Raw genomic sequence first — 21,755 nt, forward strand, 5'->3', positions numbered from 1 at the left:
TTCTTTAGACAGATTTTAATTTGGAGAGTAAGAGAATCCTGGGAGGCATGTTCAGAAAACACAGGTGAACATCTACATTCTCATTTTGGAAAATAAATCATGGACAGTAAATTCTGGAGAAAGTCTGACTGCGTAGTTCAGAATTCTGTAGCAGGTCTGCTTCCTCGTCTCTTTCACTGCCCTCTCTTTTTCTTTTTAATCAATAATACACGGAATAATATTTTTATAATTTAAACATATTGATTTAGTTATTGATATTCTCTAAAGATAGGGGGTGGGGTGTAAACAAATTAAATAAAGGAGCTTAATGTTATAAAAATATGGTCAGAATCTGGTGCCATCCTGCCTTGCAAGAAAATGACAAAAGTTAATAATTACACACCCCTCTTTGTCAGGAAATACCAAAGAGTAACCCTGCCATGTGTTTTCTTAGTTACCTGGCACTTTGATGTAGTGGAGTAATGAGCATAGCAGCTACCTAAAAGATAAAAACATATTTTTACAATGTTATCCACAATATAAAATATAATTTATAACATACTCCTAGTATTTACAGTAAGTTTCAGAAATCTTTGATCCTGTCTAGAAAATACATTTTCTCAAAATTCTTACAGATGTTGTTAATTTACCTGGGGACACTAAATTATGTACTGTATATTGTACATTCAGAAGTGTGTGCCAGTCTTTACTGAAATACTAAGTCAAGGTGAAATACAAGGCAAGTTCTACATTCCAAAATACCCCATGTGCATATGGTAGTTAATCAGTCTGTGTGCCAGAAAGGACAGTATAGCATTGTACTTTGTAATGCAAAACGAGCAACAAAAATAAAAATAAATCTTTGCTTAGAAATACTGCCGATAAATTAAGCATCCATCCATTTTCTAATAATCACATGATCCTCTTCTGGCAAGCAAGAGCTGGAAGACAGGATACCATCCTGAACAGGACGCCAGTCCACTGCAGAGCAGACACATACACTCACACCAGGGCCAAAATTTCCAAGAAGCTAATTAACCTCTCAGTACATTATAGGACTCTGGGAGGAAACTCATATGAGCACACAAACAGCACTCTATGTTCAGAATTTAACACAGGGCCCCAGCACTTCAAGGCAGCAATGCTAACCACTGCACCACAAGATGATCAATTCCTTTGAACAGTAATACACTGTGTAGATCCTTTAGCTGTAGGAGTGTGGCTCATTGTCCTTCACACATGAAACACTCCCAAATGCAAATCAAAAGGCTTCTTTCAGCTGATCACACATGACTCACTTTGAAGCTGGACGTCAAAGGTCTACTGAAAGACTGAATCCACAAAACTGAACATTCAAGCTTCACTGCATACTGAACTGAAATGGAAATGGAAATGGAGCTCAAGATCCCTACTCTGACACAAAAATTCTTGCATTCCAGTTCCGTTCTGTTCCAGGTTAAAATACTGTTATTTAGTATCAGTATTAGTAGTATCTAGGCTGTCTATTGCAGTTGGCATTTCATTGTCAATTACTTTATACATTAGATAAAATTGTTATTAAATTAATAAAGAATGAAACATTTAAGGATGTTTATGTTTTTTTGCCATCTTCTCTTTGAAGACAAAGTATGTCATATCAGGTGTGAGGAAGGCTCCACGGCCGAAATGTTGTGTTTTCTTTCTTCTTTTTTTCAGCATGGAATAAACCTATTACTTGTTCCTTTGCAGTCTATGCATGCTGACCCAGCTACCCACCTGAACTACATTTATTTCAGTTCCATAAGGCAGAAGAAATGTACTGTATAAACTTTAATCTAATTAAACTTGATTATCCATCTCCTTTGTTACGAATGTGAAATAAGGCAGGGCATATTGAAAGATAACGGGTATTATTTCTTTATCAAATTGACCTTGGGCCCTGGGGACCTCGGGTGCTCTCTAATTAGAGGGTGCATATGTTTCCTGTGTGCACATGGGATTTCCCCTCACAGTTTTCAGTTGAACTTGAACTTGAACTTTATTGCCATATGTAACCGGTCCTGGTACAATGGAATTCTTACTTACAGAAAGTCTCTCGATTGTAAAACAAGTGTAAAAAACAAAACAAAGTGCAAACAGTGCATCAAGACAATGTACAAACAAACAATAGACAATGTGCAAGTAAACATGCAGACAGTTTGAATGTAAACAATACAGACGTGTAAACAATGACTGGAGACGTACAATAAATAAATTACAATGAGGTAGATGGTGATGGTGTAGGTGTGGTCCGAGGGGGATGGCTAAATGTGTTCGCCAGTCTCACTGCTTGTGGGTAGAAGCTATTGAAGAATCTAGTGGTAAGTGTCCGTATGCTCTTATATCTCTTGCCTGAGGGCAGTGGGGTGAAGAGCTCATGCCCTGGGTGGTGACTGTCCTCTGTGATGGCCAGAATTCTACCACGGCAGCGGTCCTCATAGAGCTGTTTAATCTCGGTGAGACCGCAGCCGATGATCTTCTGGGCCATATTGACCATTCTCTGCAGTGCCTTTCTTTCTCGCGAAGAGGTGTTGCCATACCACACGGTGATCCCATTGGTGAGGACACTCTCGATAGTGCAGCGGTAGTTCACCAACACATGTATTGGCATCCCCCATCGCTTGAGTCACCTCAAGAAATAAGTTTCACAGTCAATAAAGTTAAAAAGTTAGATGAAAACAATTACCCACAAAAGTCTCCATCGAATTGAGCCATGTGCCCAGGCCAGAAACCAGGGAACACTCAGAGCCTGTGGAAATTTTAAGGAGTGTGATCTGGACAAGTTCACCACAGGGGCCCCTTTTTTTAGGAAATAAAGGCTGTGTCCCTAGCCGAGGCAGTCTGGCATTAATCTCCTCCAAGAATTTGGCTCTTACAAGAAAGCAACTCTCGCATTTTGTCTTTCATGACATGACAAAAAATTAAGGGGTGGCAAATATCTTTTTGTCTCAACACTAGTGACAGTGAGATAATACTATATTATTTTATATATTTATTATATATATGTATTATTTTATATATTATATATAAGCGCACTTATTATTATTTTTATTATTACTATTGCAGACGATTGCAGAAACACCAGTTCCCTGCTTCTTGTTAGATACACTCACTGACCACCCATGCAGTAGTATTAGAAACCTTCCTCGCAATTTGATAAATTACCTGAAACACTTCTAGGACTCAGCACTGCAATGAGACATTTAGATTTTTTTACTTTCGCATAAAAGCTTGCACACTATCATACAACTGTCACTCACAAATGAGCAGTTGAGCTCAGAACAAAGATTAATTGGCCGTGTAATGTTAAGGTCACGTGTAATTTGAATTTTCTGTTTCTTACTATGTTGTTATTTGCCTTTTAAATATTCTTTTTCTCACGAACCTTTAAAATCTCCAACTTTTGAGTAGAACTTGCAAAGTTTTTAGTCAAGCGAATTGTTGCCTGAATTAAAGATTCAGTAGGTAAAAGGTTTGGCTGAAATGATCGCTTTTAAGTATGTGGGTCTTCAAGACCACGGTTGGGAACTGCTGTACTAGAGAATTCCTTCTTCTTTAAAATTCCTATTTAAAGTCTGTCCTCCATTACGTAAATAAAAGTCTATTTAGGTTCTGTAGAAACGCCTCAGTTATTTACAAAGAATTTGGATATTTTTACAGAAACCTTAAGGTTGTTACTTATAGGAATGACGTTTAAAAACGGCTAGCCCTCAGAAATACGCACAATGATCTCTTGTGAGTAATCAATATGTAACATTTCGAATTCTTCATTTCTAAACGCAATTCAGATTTTAGCGAGCTACCTTTCCCTAGGGGTAATAACGTAAAGATGGATTTTTTTGATACATTTAGCTCCACCTTCCCAGCGCGACGCAGAACAGCGATCCAGCTTGTCCTGGAATCGCCGCTAAGGAGCTCCACCAGTCCCTTCTTTGGCTCGCAGATCTGCCAATCAGAAAAACGCCGCTGCGCTCAGTTCTGGGGAGGTTAAGGAGCAGCGCCGGCCGATTATCAGCAACAGCGTTTTGCTGAGTGAAACAATTGTATCTGGCGTCTCCCTTGTGCTGTTGAAAAAATTCGCATTTCTCGATGTCATAACGTTGAGAAAATTATGTAACTCTTCATTTTGAGATGGATTTATTTTCCGGATTATACTAGAAGATCATTTTCTGCAAGGACGGGAAGGTATGTCCTCCGTTTTCATGCATTTTTACAAAACGCTACCTCAAAAGCACATATTTAAATGTTTTGAACATGAAGGTTGCGTAAAAAACACGTAGAAAATTGAATATTGGTTCTGTGGTTCACAAAGAAACAGCACTTAGCTATGCATTTTATCGCAAAAGAAAACCGGCATATATTAAAGGCAAAATGGAAAACATCTCGGTTTTAAGGGACGTACAGTACTGCTGTTTACGTTTTGGATTAAGATTGAGGTCTTTGGAATTTTACTCAGTGCAGTCTTCTAGACGCAAGAGGCGTCACAGAAGAATGTTCGTCCTGTTTTATTTTAAAACGAGGATTATTTTTTAATTGCGGAATCCCCTGTCTCCTATAGCAACGTCTACATTGACGTTTTGAATTTACCAGCTTACTAAAGGTTTTTTGGGACTTCACGTTGTACTCCCCCCACACAGAAAAAAATAAAAAAACACCTCACAAACTCCGATTAGTGTATTGGTATTATGGACCGTAAAAAGCTGTTTTCTTTTGCCTTTTTATGGCAGCGGAGGCTGTTACACAGCTGAAATCGGCGAAAAATTACTTCGTTTTATTTCCCCCTGGTGCGAGCACTTAGGCCATAGACCGCTTTTCAAAGGATTTTCTTTTGGTTTTGTGAAAAGCAAATAAAGTCGAATGATAAGTCGGTGAACTTCTAAACCGACAGATCAGTTAAGATGCTAGTGCTTATTTATTGGCTGGTATTAATAAACACAGCGAGGAACATAATTAGTCATGAAGCACAGCGGGTTAAGATGTTTTGGTAGCGCTCTGTAATACCACTTGAATTTATGTACCCTTGAGTAATTCCGCTGGGATTTGGATATTCAGACTGTAGCAAAGTGATAAAACTACAAAACTATCCAAGAGAAGCTTTTCTTTTTGAATGGTTACATGCCTTTTTATGCTTGCTGTGGCATTTAAATTGTAATTACAAATTGAGAATAAATTATACATACTGTATAGCTCGCTGTCTTTGTTACTAAAAGGCGTGTTTTTAAACGTCTTGTAAAAAAACATTCACATGGATTGCGGTGGCATTTAATGGTGCTGTATAAATGTCTTAACTTGCAAAGATAACATCTACACTCACGACTTGTTTTAATAGTGCTATTTTATTGTATTTGCTTTCCAACTCGCTAATGAGGAAACTTGAAAACTGGGAAGATATGTTATTATTTTATTCTTGTTTAGCTCGTGTAGCATGTAGTATTTCTCATTAAGCTAAACTCGTTTAAAACTTGGCCAAAGAATGTATTTTCTTTGGTTATATTCTACTTAGAGATGTTCCACGGTTCACGGGGAAAAAATAATTATATTGTCCATCTCCAAGCGTATAAAAAAGTTATTTGAGAATTTTAAGCAAAGGCTTTTACAAATGTAAAGGAGATAATTTAGTCCAAATCTCATTTAATTCAAACGCAACTGTTACGGCCGGCTCCGCAAGATCTTGGCCTCTGATCCTTTTTTTTACCAATAATAACTCGGCTTTACTACAATTAACACGGTGTAATGACAGTAGCAAACATTTCTAAAGACGGGTTTACTTCCCAGAATTTTATAGTATTATGAATGCACACTTATATTAAGTGAAACCACAATTGACATCTAAATATAGGAAAATATTAATGCTATTTGATATTTTCTTAATGTTACCACAAGTTACAAGTCCTGATCATCAGAGTAATTAGCCCAAATTACATGGAGAGATGATGCCTTCAGACAGTTAGAAGATGCTTTCCTGTCTGTGCAAACAATATAGCCTAAAATAATTTAAATGTACAATTCAGATATTTCAATATACAGTACAGTATGTAAAGGAAACGGGGAACCTCATTACTGTAAACCCAAGTCCTTTAGCCAGGTTGACATGCTTATTTGTGATCCTTTTAGCCGAAATGCTATATTACAAACAAATCCCAATCCCGTGATCTATTGTGCAGTAACCATCTCAATTCGATTGCTTGATTTCTTTCATTGCTTTTGAGGTTTGGCCCCAGCTTTACTTTCTGTGAAACTCTCAGACTATTTATACTGCGAAGCTGTGGATAGGAAAGACGGCTCTCGCTGCCTCTTGAAACTTGTACCACAAAGTAATCCATTAATACTACCACATTGGAAGAGTCATGTCGTACAGTTCTTTGTTTACCTCAATGCAAATGAGAGCATAATGACCTGCCTCTTCGAAGCATAGTATATGTCTGCCCTGTCTTGTGGGGAAATAACTGTTTACATGTCTTAGTCCTAAAGTGGGCATCTTTGAATCCGATCAGATGTATATGTAAACTGCTATATATGATAGTCCCTGTGTATATTTACCTGAGATCTACCAGTAGACCTAGATTCCTGCATTAGCCACAAATGAAAGACGCTGTTGAGCTATGGTCAAGGGTTCACACACCTGTTTTAAACAATATAGTCAACCATTTGTTTTAAAACCACTCCAGAAACAGTGTTCAAAGTGGTGAGCAAACTTTAATACATTCACAACTTTCAAATTTATGACGGTGTCAGAAACCACAGTAACTTATTTAGAAATATTTAATGATTGTGATGATTTTTTTTTATTAAGGACAGATGCCTCGACTGTCTATAACTGTATGTATGGAGTATATAGAATAAAGCAAAACTTTATTAGAACATTTCACTGTGTCCATGTGTTGGGTTCATAAGTGATTATCGGACACGTTAATAGCAGCAGTAGTAGCAGCAGTCAAGGCTATCTGATTAAAAGCTTTGATCTGAAAGCAGTTCACCTGAACAGGCATTAAATATACAGGTGGTGTGAAATTATCAGTTGTATCACTACATAGCTGCCAAATTTATTTCAGACATGACAGGTAAAAGAGTGGTGTCATGTCTCCTGTGGTTTGTATCTTTTAACAGTCTGCAGTGGAATTGCTCTACGTGAGGAACTGGCCTTCTTAGTCTTGTCTACAGAGGTGAACAATTTTGAAACATCTGTGTTTTGAAACACATTGCATAACATCGTAATCCCCCTTCAAGAACATTTTAGCAGGAAAGTTAAGAGTGCACAGCTATAGAAAGTTCAGGGTTACTCATACCATGCTGTATTCCCACCGAAAGCATGTGACTGTGCCATTTCCCCTTGTGCTCTTCTGTAAGTCTGAGGTGAGAATGTGTTCGTTGTGTCCAGGGTATGGACTACCTTCTTTCGTAATGTAGAATGAAGTTGGATGGACTCCATTTAAGCCACCAGGGTATGTAAGTACTCGGAAATGCTAAGACAGCTCCTCATTTTATGCCTTTGAGTTGTTGTTTTTATGTGTTGTGGAGTTTACAGGCCACAGACCTGAAGTTTACCAGTGGGATTTTGGGAACGTTTTGTATGTTTGTAGATTCTGGGCTGTAGGCAGCTGATTAATAGTTTTCCTGCCAGTCCTGGAAAATGTCGGTCATAATCTGTAATGCTGTGGGCATTGTCCTGCACTGCATTTTTGCAGTGGCCATATAATTAATGACAATTGAACACGGGTGTCCCACTGTCCGCTAATAAGCGCAGTAGTGTTTGCTCCTATGCCTTAGTTGCATATCTCCTTTAATTTAGCAAATGCTCCATTTTACCTTCTGGAGTGAGACATCTACTCACGATGAGAAAGTATATTCCAGTGTTGGAGCTAGACAGTGACAATATCTGTATCAGTTGCTGTGCTTCCTTCCCACATAAAAAGTCATAAGTCCTGTTTTTAAAGTGTATATTTTAAACAGTATAAAACTGCTTAGTTCTATTTCATTAATGCATTTATCTTTGTATGCATATGAAGATTATTAGAAATCTTACACACCTCATACTGCATGTTGATGAGATTGTTGAAGTAAGCCAAGTAAATTGGATTTAAATTGAGAATTTTACATTTTGATAAAACAAGTTGTATATTTTTAGTCCACAGTATATTTTCACTTCTTTATTTGTTCATTTAAAGGGGAAATGTATTTTTACATTTCAGGGTTAGAGAAAATCGGCATTGTTGAGTGCATTTCAAACCGCAGTGAAAGTTAAATGTACACAGTAACGTGTAAAACCTCCAATTTGCATCACAAAATAGACAGAATTTCCATGTATGTGCGGCAATATATTCTGTAATTCAAAACGAGGTATCCACACTTCTGGGGAGGTGAAGCATCCCTATAACATTGTAAACAAACAGACTTGTGAATACATCTCTTAATCCAATTGAAATATTGCTCTCGACTGCGAGATGGTTTTGCTGATCAATACAACATACTTGTTAACTTTGCATGCAGATCACGTTGGAACATTTCTGCAGTCAAATGTTTGCTGCACAACCTGTTTTTATTTACTCGTAAATATAATTACATTACACTACAGTGACTAGTGAGCAGGAAGGGCCGCTCCACATCACAATTTGTGAAAACTATTGTTCTAGTCCATGGTGAGACCAATGGTTTAGACAACAATGGAGGCCATAGAGTACTTTCACAAAGTTCACAATTTTATGCTTAATTTGTATTTGTAATGTTGTGATACGGTCAATTAATTAATTTTGTTACTAAGATTTAATAACCGGTCTGAGAAATTGGGATTGCAGTTCCCCTTTAAAGCAGTTTAAAGCAGTTTGTGTTGGTTTTAAAGTGGTCTTTGAGTTTGAAGTTCACATTTTCTTTTATAGGTTTTGGTAGGAAAATGATTAGCCTGTGAGATTTCTGGTTTAATTAGCGTTGTGAAAGTGTAGCTGGAGCTGCAATTGTGTACTTTAATGTTGTCTCTCTGAAGGTTTAGTATGTATAAAGACTACAATTTGTAATTTATGGAAACCATTATGAAAATATTTCTATGGAAATATTAGTGCTTAAAATGTCCTTAAACGTCTACTGCCCTCTCTAGTCTTGAGTTACTGATTAACTATTTCAGTGTAGCTCATTAGCTGTTGATTTCCAGTCAGGTTTGTCTAGAAGTGCTGAGTTATCAACATCATGGTGTAATGAAATCCTTTAACCACAATATGATACTTTTGACCATATTATACCTAGATATGATTATCTCTAAACAGATTTTTCAACAGGTTTGTTCTGTAGGGTTTCTGCTTCACAGGCTGTGTAGTGAAAAACTCTGAGGTAGGCCAAACCAGGTACTGTAACTATTAGTAGAAGTGGTAAAGGTGAAAGCAGGGCTTGATGCCACTGTCGCGTTCTGTCAGTGTTTTTCTGTCGAATTAAAAATTTTTAGAATAAATATTTCCGGCCAGGTATTTTTACATTTAGAAACGATTGTGTCTTGACATCTGGTGGCTCACCCGTTTGCTGGAGGGAGCTGGCGATCGGTGTGGGGTGTTTGTAAGAGTGAAGTGTTCCGGTGCCGCTCGTGCTGTGGCCTCGTGTCATCCCATGTGCGTTTCTTGGTGGAATTCCCCCACCCCCGCCAGCGCATGAGAGAACAGTTATGAACAAATACTTGATCAGGCAGGTTGTGCTCGACTCGCACTCTGTACTGGGTCTCTCTGAGGTGACGTCTGGACGACTGCTAGTGGGCGTCCATGTCTGCTTCACCGGGAGCCAGCATCCACGGTGCTGTAATTACAGTGCAAGACCAGAGGGGTTATTGTACATGACAAATAAAGTGCACCTGTAGTGAGATGAGGCCAAGGGCTGTCAGAACAAATGAGTCTTCAGTGGTCTGTCTGCAGGTTGTTGGAAGGAACAGAGCTTTTTGTGGGGGAGGCCGAGATCTGTCTGAATTGGACCAGAAACCTTGCTTTTCTGTTTGTGTTTCGATAACATGCTTTATATTAATGCTGAAAAACACGGCAGTTGTAAAAAGTAATAACTGAAATGACTGTAACATTTAATCCATGGAGTGTTGAATTCATGGAACTATTTTTTTTCTTACTTTCACCTAGACTTTTTTTTTTATAGTGGTTTATTTACCCAGATAAGGCAATTGGGGACACACCCATTTACAATGATGAACTCTAAAACCCTGATTCTGATTTAAATACTTAGGGCTTGAGTTTCAATTTTTGGGGGATGGGGGAGGGGGGATTCCTCTCCCTTTTTCAGCTAAAGGAGTGGGAGGGAGGGTGATTCCATAATTTCACTCCCCTCTAAAGTATTTCCATAACCCATAATACTATGTTTTTCATTATATACTATAATACTAAGTTTTTTCTGCTCACCCCAAAACCAGTTGTATGGAACTGACAGATTTCTAAACTAAGTGCCTATTAGTGCATCATAAACAGTAGATCCTTTGCAACAGATTCACATCATTTCCAAAACTATTTTAAGCATCTCTAAAACATCTTTTTGCTTCACCGTGTTTAGATTTAAACTCTTTTTCCTTTTGCTGACCTGTTAACCTCAAAGCTCAATCTTGATAGGTACAGTTTTTTAGATCAGATCAGTTGATGATTATTCTGTGAGTTTCAGATCTTTGATTTCACTCTTGAGTTCTGAATCTTGCCTTACAGGAGAAACTTGCTCTGTGTATCCCCCCCCGTGCAATCTGAATGTTTGTTTTGTCTCTTGAAAGAATCCTCTGTGCGTCACTTGTGACAATTGTGTTTCTGCAGGTAATTATAAACTACACACAGCAGTTTTGCAAAAGTGTTGCAGGTGATTGAACCTTTCCTGGCCATTGTGGCAAACCTCTTTTGATGTACATAGTTTTGAACCTAGTGCTTAGCTGTAGAACAGAAAGTCCACTCATTTCATTATTTCTAACGTCCCGAGGTTAGGTGTGATGTTTTTCCCTTGGGTTATTTTTTGTCTCTGCTTCTTTGAGATTTTCTTTGGCTTCTCAGCCATTCTGTGGAAAAAAAAATCCCTGTATCGTGCGTTAGTTTACTAACAGTTTGCTCTGATTTCTTCTGGGCTCTAGTAAAAAAATGTGGCTGCGCAAATGGAAGATGCAATAAGGTGTCAGCTGAGTTTTAATTGCAGGATATTGAGTAAAAACAGCTCTTTAAGGGCTGTAGAGTTGTAGCCCTGGCGGAAGACCGCGTTTAGTCTCGCTAAGCAGCTTTCAAACTGACAGGTTTCTGCCTTTCTTAACTAATCCTCACGTAACTGGAAAGCTGTTTGCTTTGCCTTGAACATAACTGATCATTACTGTTGTTGACTTTAGGGAAGTCAACAGATTTCAATCACCCTTAACAAGACCCTCCCACAAAAAAAAGAAAGTGTTGTTTTGAGGATTTCTGTCCATGCCTTAATCTGTGTACCATAGCTGCTTCCTTCCTTTATAACTTAGAAATGTGCCACGCTCAACATTCTGTCTGCACAAACAAGCAATGGCAAGTATCTCTAAACCACCCTTGTAAGGAAGTGTAAATTCCATGGCACATGTTCTTTTACAAGACCCCTACTAAATATCCTGTAACCTCCCTGCAACAGTCTCCTTACCAGTCATCTCCTCTGGATTGGAAAGAACAACCCAATTAGCACCAAAGAGTTATTGTAGGATTAACAACATTTAATTAAAGATCAGTAGCAAATGTATTGGATTTAGATCTTGGTTTGGGCTCGTCGAGGTCACATTATTCAGGTTTTATTCTGCACAGGCAATTTTCAGAAATTGCAAATACACAGGCGTTTGCATTTTCCTGCTGGGATGTAAAATATTGTTATCCCAAACTGTGTTAAATCTACTGCAGCTGCAGTATTCCAGTAAAAATGGAAGATGTGTCCCGGTAAATGCTCAATATCTTTCACAAGGTCAGTCAGGCTGTTACCACTGCTATTATTTTAAACTCTTTGATTGTTCATTTTTAACTTGTAGTTGCCCTGTCTTGCCTTGTGCTTCTGTGATTCTGAATAATAAACAGACTTTCTGGTGATAGGTGGATGAATGTCTTATTTACACATCGGGTCTTGCGAAAGGAGCTCCAATTTAAAAATGGTTTATGTTTGCAAAGAAAGCATTAGTTTATTGGTGTTTTTCTTTTGGAAGATGAGGAGCTGAATGTTTTGAACATTCACATGTTTTCATGCTGTTAGGAAGTGCTTGTGTTCATCTTGTGCCTTTTAAACATGCAGTTTCTCATTTAGGTTTTGTCTGCTTCAAATCTTGTCTATTGATGTAGACAGGTGATTTGTCACTACCCGATTAATGTGTCCCCCACCATGCAAGACATTTTTTGTCTTGGCACAAAAGTATTTGTCTCATCACTCTTGCAGATGGGCCTTTAGTTAAAGGAAATGTCTCAGCACCTGGAAATTAAACTTTTAGAAATTAAACTGAGGAATGATAGCCTGTTAAACAGGAATGGATAAAACACTGGGGGGGGATATTAGAATTTAAACATAATAATTTTCATGTTCTAGTATGTAAAGGTATGTATTCTGTCAATTGTTGAATTGTCACATGTAGTTTATTAGGGTATTAAATTTGAAATTTCATTTAATTGACGTCAGGCTGATGAGGTGCTATTTGATAGTAATTTAGTTCTCATTACTTTGCTTCTGCTTTTCAGGTATTCTATTATTTTGCTGTTGCTGTGGGCACTTTGGTAGAGAATATAATACGAGTAGGAAGAGTAGTTTTCTCCACTTCAGCAGTTTTGTATTAGATCTTTCTAGCTGATGACTGGTACCTTAAGTGTTAATTGTAGGTGTGACTCATTAAATCATGTGTATTAACTTCTCAAGCGGCTTAAAAAAAAGTATGCTTTGTACTTTAACTTCAGATCTAGTAACTGAAAACTGGTGTCAATCTTTATTTCCTTGAAACCAAATCTAAATAATACAGAAAATGAACTCCTATCAAAGTTCAGGGTGGGACAAGTTATTCTTTTGGTAGATTGAGTTTGCATTTCACATTACTTGACTGTAATATTACAAGGAAATTTGGTTTCTGCAAATATTTTCAAAGCCCGTGAAACTGTTTATCTTTGCATGGCATCCATTTCAGAACAGGCAGCCTGGAAGTGTGCTCACTTGTGCTACATTTGGGTATAACCACTTAAAAATTGGATGAATAGTTTTTGCTCTGTTTTGCACTGACTTCATCCTGTTAGGTGAACCGAGATGAAAAATAAACTCATCTGGAACTACATTAGGTCTCCATTTCTTTGTTATACATTTTGCAAGGTACTTTTTTCTGTTTTTATTTTATCTGTTAGGGGCAGCCGAGGGCAAAAAGCGTTTTCTCTTGTATATTTTCAGCACTGCTGAAAATCATACACATTGTTCATGGATTATAACTTATTCGGGCTCATATTGTGTTGCTCATATTGCCAGTGCTGCTCCACAATCCTTTGGGAAATCTTCTCAAATTCCGCTGCTGTCAAGGACAAGTTCCTGTGTCTTCATTATGTGTAACCAGGTGTATCCCTGTGTATTAACTGGCTGTCAGGGCTGTGTTTTAGGTCTCTATATCTTGGCTCAACTGTCTGTGTCTAGACTTATAATCAAAGGATGGCTGTTGGAAACGTTAGTACTGCTCTAGTACAGGAAGAATTTAAGACAATTAATTCTCTTTTGTAGTACCTTCCCTAATTTGGAAAACCCTTTGCTTTTATGTCATTTTCCTCCACTTTTTTTAGATCTTAAAATAGTTAGCCTTACTCTGATTTTCTTTTTCTAGGCTGGCGCTGTCATTAAGCAGCTTTTATACCTGAAAGACATCTGACAGCTTTGTTTAAATTTCTCCTATTGCGTCTCTCTCACCTGGAACTACTGAAGGTGAAAAATGTACCTTTTACCTTTAGGTGAAAAACAAGTTTGATGCCCTCTTGTGGCTGAAGTCAGACATGCACCATTGTTTTTGCTGTCACCCCTAGGTGTAAAAAAAATAACACCTTTTAAATTGCTTGGGCCAGTCAAGTAATAGATAAGATAAGATCACTTTATTTAAATACAATTTTTTTGTATTTGGAATTTGTCATTTCGCATACCCTAACTTGCTCTCCATGAGACACAGACAGGGAGAGAAGCTTGGGGTCAGAGCGCAGGGTCAGCCATTTATACGGTGCCCCTGGAGCAGGTGGGGTTAAGGGCCTTGCTCAGGGGCCCAACCGAGTAGGATTCCTCTGCCGGCCACAGGATATGAACTGTAATAATAATTGCTTGCACTTATATAGCGCTTTTCTGGACACTCCACTCAAAGCGCTTTACAGGTAATGGGGACTCCCCTCCACCACCATCAATGTGTAGCATCCACCTGGATGATGTGACGGCAGCCATAGTGCGCCAGAACGCTCACCACACACCAGCTATCGGTGGGGGGGAGAGCAGAGTAATGAAGCCAATTCATAGATGGGGATTTTTAGGAGGCCATGAGAAATTTGGGAAATGGGAAATTTGGCCAGGACGCCGGGGTTACACCCCTACTCTTTTTGAGAAATGCCCTGGGATTTTTAATGACCACAGAGAGTCAGGAACTCGGTTTTACATCTCATCCAAAGGACGGTGCCTGTTTACAGTATAGTGTCCCCGTCACTATACTGGGGCGTTAGGAACTGGCAACCTTTCAGCCACAGGCACAGATCCTTAGCCGCAGAGCCACCACACAATATGCAGGTGTAAAAGACTGTAATACTGTAGATGCTTTTCGACTAGTTGTTAAATAGTTTCTTCATGATTTTGTCATTGTAGATAAAATTATAATTTGAATTCCCAGGCTATTTTTTTTCATTAAGGAAATATAAGACTTCAGCCACCATGACAAAATGGAACAGGACTCGTACTATCCTTAACTTATGGTGAAAATGGTCAAATTATTCTGTTGCAAATATCTGTATAGTTTCAATTCTGTGATTCATAAGTCTTCAAAATTGGTGATGAATGTAGAAATACATTAGGAATGTAGAAATTCATTAGTGATTTTCAAACTGAATTATTGCTGAAGTCTTTAACATTAAGTGTTAAATGGAAAGTTAAAACGTTTTTCACACTAAAGCTATAATGCTTTTATTAGTAAATTCAGTAGATTTACACAATGTGGCGCCATTCTTAATTGTGTGATTTGGTTTGTGCTGAGGCAATCAAAATGCACTGTACAGTATTAAACTCGCTGGGAAAAATAATACGCTTTAACCCAGCCCTCCAGAGGCTATTTCTACCTGGAAAAATGTGTCCTCAAACATCTTGAATTATCTTGGAAAATACAGGAGGTAGAGGCCTGGGTGAGGACTTGAATTGAAGCTGGTAAACCCAAGGTTAGCTTATTGAGCTTAGAAGTAGGGCTGGGCGATATGGCCAAAAACATTATCACGATAAAATTTTCATATCAGTCGATATTGATAATTATCACGATAAATGTCAAATCATTATTTCTTTCAAGTTTAAAGGCAGATTTTTTCTCCTGAGTGAAAGTTAAAGAAACCAGACAGTTAATTGGTAAATTAAACAACTCTTTATTTTAAGAACACAATAAACACTTGCCAAACAGCAGAAACATTAAACAAATCTGAGGTAGAGAGTATTCAAGTCTTTTTTATGTCAAAATATGCATGGGTAAAATTTACAAAATTAATATCTTAATAGAGAAATTAAATACTGCAGTGTGATAAAACACGTAGAAGATGGTGCAGACAGACTGCAAAGTTTAAAGTGTTTTATGTCTGATCGTAAAAAGCCAAAATATCTCAAAATTACCGAAGTTGAATGACCTTTTCTGTCGACGATGTCATCGTCCTTCGAGCTGGTTGTTGGCAGCACTACGTTTGCTTCAGTGTCGCTCATTTCTCCACTCTAACTACAATCCTGTCAGCCACCACCGTGTGGGTAAACAACACCACGTTAGCTGCCCGGTCTGCAACATGCACGCGCAGTTGCACAGTATTTTGTGTGCATGCGCAGAGCATAAACATATATATCGAACATTTATCGAACTTTTGTTAAAATTATATCGAGGAAAATTATATCACGATAATTATCGTTATCGAATTATTGCCCAGCACTACTTAGAAGATAGAAGACCTGTTGTTTCTGCAAAAACTGGGCGCTAATTGTGAGTGAAATGTTCAGGCAGCGAGCATAGCAGGTGAAGTCATGCTTTTGAGCAACATGCAAAGCTGCACTTTTAGATATTAAAGGTTGATTGGCAACAGACTGAGCAATGTAACATCAGAAAGGCCTATAGGACTTTCAAGTTGCTAACATTTTAAAAAGTATCTGATAGTTGTGAAAGAACAATTACACAATTGTTCTTTCACAACTACTGTATGTTCTGAGTGACATGAGTAAGCAATATACTGTAGCTGCAACATTCTTTAGAACTGGATCCCATTGAGGTTATTTTTAGCAGCTAATGCATATTTAGGGGAGTGTAATGATGGTGAGAAGTCACAGGGTGTGCTTTAAGGTCCCTTGCATTAATCCTGCCATCTGAACTTCCAGCTGTAGCAGTGCTACATGGATGTAAATTTAGAAAGCTGTTTTCATCAAAGAAGTGAAGTAAAAATCAAAAATGAGACACCCATGTTCATAGTGGTGAGAGTTGGGATTTAAGAAAATCCTGCTTATCTCTATTTTAAGCGATGGTGAAAACCTTTGATTTCTGTGGGTTTTGTATCCAGTGTTGGAATATGAGTGTTATTTAGGCCTAGTAAAGGCTGTCTGATTGCGCAAGAGCTTTTACCTGTGCTCTACTGACTGCAGACTGTCACGTGTCGATAACAGTGTGTCAAAAGCAAAAATGGGTTTTTGTTTCGTAATCCTAAGCTTTGAGATTCTTTAGAGATTTGACTAATTGTCGTTACATATTTCAAGAAAGTTGGTCTATCTAATTCTGTTATCCTTTTCCATTCTTTCATAAAATACTTGTTTTATTTCAAATAAAAATTGAACAGGGTTCGCATTCCTATAACTACAAAGATTTATTGCTGAGTTCTGTCCAATAAACAAATGTTTTCAGTTACCATTAAAATGTTTTTGTGCGAACAAAACTAGGGTAGTATCAACTAGGTCAACAAATTATGTATATTAAAAAAAGTAATTTGAACATCATTTAGTTTTGGTTACACAGCTTGGTTCTAAAAATAAGTGTACATCAAATTTAAAATGTAGAGTGTGAGGTTATTCTAATACAGTGGTATTATTCTCAAACTGTGGTACGCAGAACGCCACCAGCTGGTACGCCATATGACCCTGGAACTTTGTTGTGTGCGCTGAAAAATCGGGACGGATTTTCATATTTTCTATTTTAATACATGTCGAATACGCAGCCTACGTACTACGATACTGCGCGCGCTAATACTTGAGTGGACACAAGAGATACTATGTAATTCTACACCACTCTATAGGAATATTTGCTATGAATGTAAGTGACCAATTGTATTTAAAAAAAAGTTATCTCCAGCAAATTGGGAGGCAGGAGAATGGGTGTGATAGAAATGCGTGCTACGAACGCTGGTAATCTTGTGAGCACAGGAAAGCGTGATAGATAACAGAAAAATATTTAAGAACTGTTCTAAGTTAATTTGAGAAGTTCACTGAGCGTCTATTTTTCGCTCCCATGCTCATGAAATAAAAACGTCTTTTAACTTCTGAGACAGACTCCTCTGACCGTATATCCTCTAAACTATTGGCTAGTTAACAAAGCAGCATTTGATATTTCTTCCTGCATGTGTTTCACTCAAATATTGCTTTTATTTTTGTTTTTAAAACTGCATGTGCTTAGTTAGTATACTTCGCAGTACAGTGGCGTCGTGTTTTTAAAAAAAATGCTGTCGCTGCAGATTCTGCAGCAAAGGTAGAGATGTGTCCCGAGTTTTGGGTCAGAATATTTGAAGCCTTTTAGGCCTTTTGCTGGTTGCCATTTTCTATTGTATAGAAAACCCAAGTGCTGTATGTTTTTCCAGCCTACAGCCTGCAGATAAACCTTGACAGGAAATTGCCTTGCGTTGCACAGTCTCTGATAAGCACGTGTAGAAAATGTGTGGAAGTGCATTGAAAACTGAAAAAAGAGGCATTTCTTAACCCAAAGAAATCTGGAACAAGCTACCCAGCTGTGTTGTCGCAGCCGATACCCAAAATTTCAAACTCTTTTGTCTCTCCCCGTTGTGTGACCACCTTCGTAGTTGCATCTCTATAGGTTGCTTGAACTAACTTCACCATGCTTTCTGGTACTCCTTTCTTCCTCAAGCACCAATACACCACCTCTCTGGCACACGGTCATATGCCCTCTCCAAGTCCAGAAAGGCCACATACAGCTTTTTCCCTTTCTCTAGTGTCTTCTCCTGTAACTGTCTCATCAGAAAAATGGCATATGTTGTGCTTTTCCCCACTGAGAATCCACATTGTGAGTTGTGGATCCTGACTATCTTCCTGAGTCTCTTGTCCAGAATGTTTTCCAGGATTTTCAATCCATGTTCCAGAAGTTTTATTCCTCTATAGTTTTTACACTCCATTGGGTCTCCTTTCTCCTTGTAGATGGTAACCATACTGCTTTTTGTCCATTCTTCTGGAATTCTCTCTTCCTTTGCAATATTGTTTAGCAATCTCGTCAGCCAATGAATCCCCTCTTCATCGAGGTTCTTAAAGTGTTCTGCTGCTATTCCTGATGGTCCAGTTGCTTTGCCCACTTTCATCTCTTTGGTAGCTTCTGTCACTTCCTTTACTGAAATTTATTGGATTGGTCCACACACTACTACTGCCTCCACTAGGTTCTCCCTCTCATTTTCTACATTTAACAGATTTTTTAAGTACTCCAGCCATCTTTGCTTGATCTGTTCTTCTTTAATCAAGCCTCTGCCTTCTCCATCCTTGAGTACTGCCACCCGGATAATATCTTTTTTCTGTCTCGCTCTTTGTTTAGCAATCTTGTAGATTTGGTCCTCTCCTTCCTTTGTTTCAAGTTTCTCATACCATTCTTTCCAGGCTATTTCCTTTGCTCTTGCTGCACTTCTTTTTGCTACCTTCTTTAGTCTCTTATATTCTTGTAATTCTCCAGTGCCATCTTTCAGTGCCTTGTATGCTTTTTTCTTTTCCTTCAGTGTTTCCTGAACTTCCATATCCCACCACCACTCTTCATTTTCCCTCGGTCTGCCTCCTCTTGTCTTTCCACAAACCCTGGTAGCAGCCTCTTCTAGGATGTGGCTCATCTCAGTCCACTCTTCTTCAACTGAAGGCTCCTCTGTTTCCTCTGTGTTGTTTTTCATTTCTCTCACCAGCCTGTTGAAATCTACTTTGTTTTCTCTCAGTTTCCACACTTTTGTTCGTGCTGGGTGTTTTCTCTGCTTTATTCTTCGCTCCTTCAATATTGTGATGTCCATCACCAGTAGCTTGTGTTGTCTGGTAACATCCTCATAGGGCAGGACTTTAGCATCTTGGACTTTCGCTCTATCTATTCTTCTCACTAATATGTAGTCTATTTGGGTATCATGGCCTCCACTCCTGTATGTCACCTTTTGCTCATAATTCTTCGTGAACCCTGTGTTCACTGCAAACAATTCAGGAGCTTGGAGTGTTTCTAGTAGCCTTGCTCCTTCTTAATTTCTCTCTCCTAGCCCTCTCTGACCATGTTCATCTGGATAATCTGGGCATTTCTCTCCTAAATGTTTACTGAAGTCTCCTCCAATTACCACCATTTCATTTCCTGGGATTCTGCTAACCACTTTTTCGAGATCTTCCAAGAAGCTATCCTTTTCCTCCTGTGGTCTTCCTACCTGTGGTGCATATACAGAGATGATATTCCACAACCCGCTCTTAAAAGCCACCTGTACATTGATACTCCTGTCTGAGTGTTTAACCACACTCACTATCTTGTCTGTTAGGTCTTTGCACACTATCACACCCACTCCATTCATTTTTGTACTCTTTCCAGCGTATAGAATCTTGTATCCCTCTCCTAGGTGTCTTGAGCCGTTTCCTTTCCACTTGGTTCCTTGCACACACAAGATCTCCACTTTTCTCCTTGCCATAGTTTCAACCAATTCTCTCCCTCTCCCTGTCATGGTACCAACATTCCAACTCCCCACTCTCATTGACTTAACATTCCTTCCAGGCCCCTTCACCTTGTTTCTTTTCTGTAGCCCCCACTCTACAGTTTTCCCCACAGTAGCATAATTTCTATTAGTACCCTGTTGGGACACAGCACTAATGGCGGCCGTTGTTAACCCGGGCCCCAACCGATCCGGTATGTGCTTTGTGTTCTTTGCAACCATGGTTTTGGCAAGATGGTTTTACGTCGGATGCCCTTCCTGCCACAACCCTTTTAGTCGCCTCTTACGACAGGCAGGGATACCCAGGAGGTATTCTGATCCTCCTCCCGAGGGATGTGAGCTCTGCTCATGTGATTTTCGAAAAACTATACAATGTGTGGGTAGTGTTTGGTATGTGCTTTGAATTAAAATAGCTATAATAAATGAATACGAATATGTATAAATCTGGAGACCCTGCCACACCTCTCGACTAGCCTATGAAATAAGCAAATGGACAAAAATTTAAAAGCCTTCTGAATAAGGTTGGAAGTCTATATTTGAAAGTTTTGATATTCTTGGGGATAGAATTCCACAGCTTTGGGGCATAACAAGAGAAGGCCTTGTCAGCTATAGTTTGTAAATGAGCTTGGGGGACAAAAGGAGACCAGAATCGGATACATGAAGGATGCTGGGTTGGGAGTAGGAAGATAATAAGTCAGACAGGTACTGAGGTGCCAAGCCATGTAAAGCCTTATAGGTGCTTATAGGAGGCCTTATAGGAAATATGCTTCCATGAGGATTTTGAAGTTGACATGATCCCATAGGAAACCAGTGCAAGGACTCAGTATATCGAATATTGGATATACTGAAGATTGTCATTGTGGATTTAGATACACCAGCGAAAAGGGCATTGCTCTAATAAATTCTTAAAAAGATGAATGTGTTGACCGGCTTTCCTGCTACAGAGACAACATAGAATGTAGTCGGGTGATATTTCTGAGATGGAAGAATGATGTTATTGCTATAAACACTATTTTTTATTCAGAAAATACAGTCCTGTCATTTTGAAGTATATCATTCTTATGCGAATTCTCCTGGTGCAACACATTTTTAAGATTGTGATTAATAGTTTGTGTGTAGTATGTTGACATCTGTTTGTACTGAAAAGTACTGTAAAGCTCTACCTCAAGGCCAGATTGTCAGAACATTTATTTGCCTAAATTTAAATTGTGGATTTATGATTTGTATTTCACAGTCGGAATGATTTATTTAACCAAGAGGTAAAAATGTTTCTTCTTCTAACATTAAGAAGTTAAAAGAACTGCTGAAGAAAGTTGCAAAGAACTAATATATCATGTTATACTCTGCAATACCCATTAAACTGCGGGGTATTCTTCACTTAAGATTAAGGCATGTTTACCTAGAAATACCATTTGAATTCTCCATTATGTATCTGGATTACTTTCCTTTTGATTATTTGGAAGTAAAGTATAGATACTTCTTCTAGCTGCCAGTAAGAAAACAATCACAAGAAAATGGTTTACTAAAGAACCCCCAACAACAGATCAATGTTGTGAAGATTTATATAAATGGAAAATATTAAATTCTCTTAGGTTACAGGTGGAGAGCTTTAGCAAATACTGGCAAGTCTGGGAAAAAAGAAGGGGAAGCAGTCTTTTGTGTGAATTATTT

At 38.4% G+C, this 21,755-nt stretch overlaps 1 protein-coding gene across 2 annotated transcripts in view; it reads left to right on the top strand.

Moving 5' to 3' along the window:
* The first annotated feature begins 3,925 nt into the window (after positions 1-3,925).
* The window catches only part of st3gal5 (ST3 beta-galactoside alpha-2,3-sialyltransferase 5), a 28,224-nt gene continuing 10,394 nt past the window's right edge, over positions 3,926-21,755 (top strand). Inside the window, exon 1 of one of the 2 annotated variants that reach the window (XM_088630858.1) lies at positions 3,926-4,182. The gene's annotated coding sequence lies outside the window, so the exon portion shown is untranslated. Of the gene's footprint in view, positions 4,183-7,312; positions 7,440-21,755 lie in introns of those variants that run through there. The other variant, XM_088630859.1, reaches the window with a different exon arrangement.

Source organism: Lepisosteus platostomus, chromosome 1 (assembly GCF_059453375.1).
Source record: "Lepisosteus platostomus isolate fLepPlt1 chromosome 1, fLepPlt1.hap1, whole genome shotgun sequence".
NCBI lineage: Eukaryota > Metazoa > Chordata > Actinopteri > Semionotiformes > Lepisosteidae > Lepisosteus > Lepisosteus platostomus.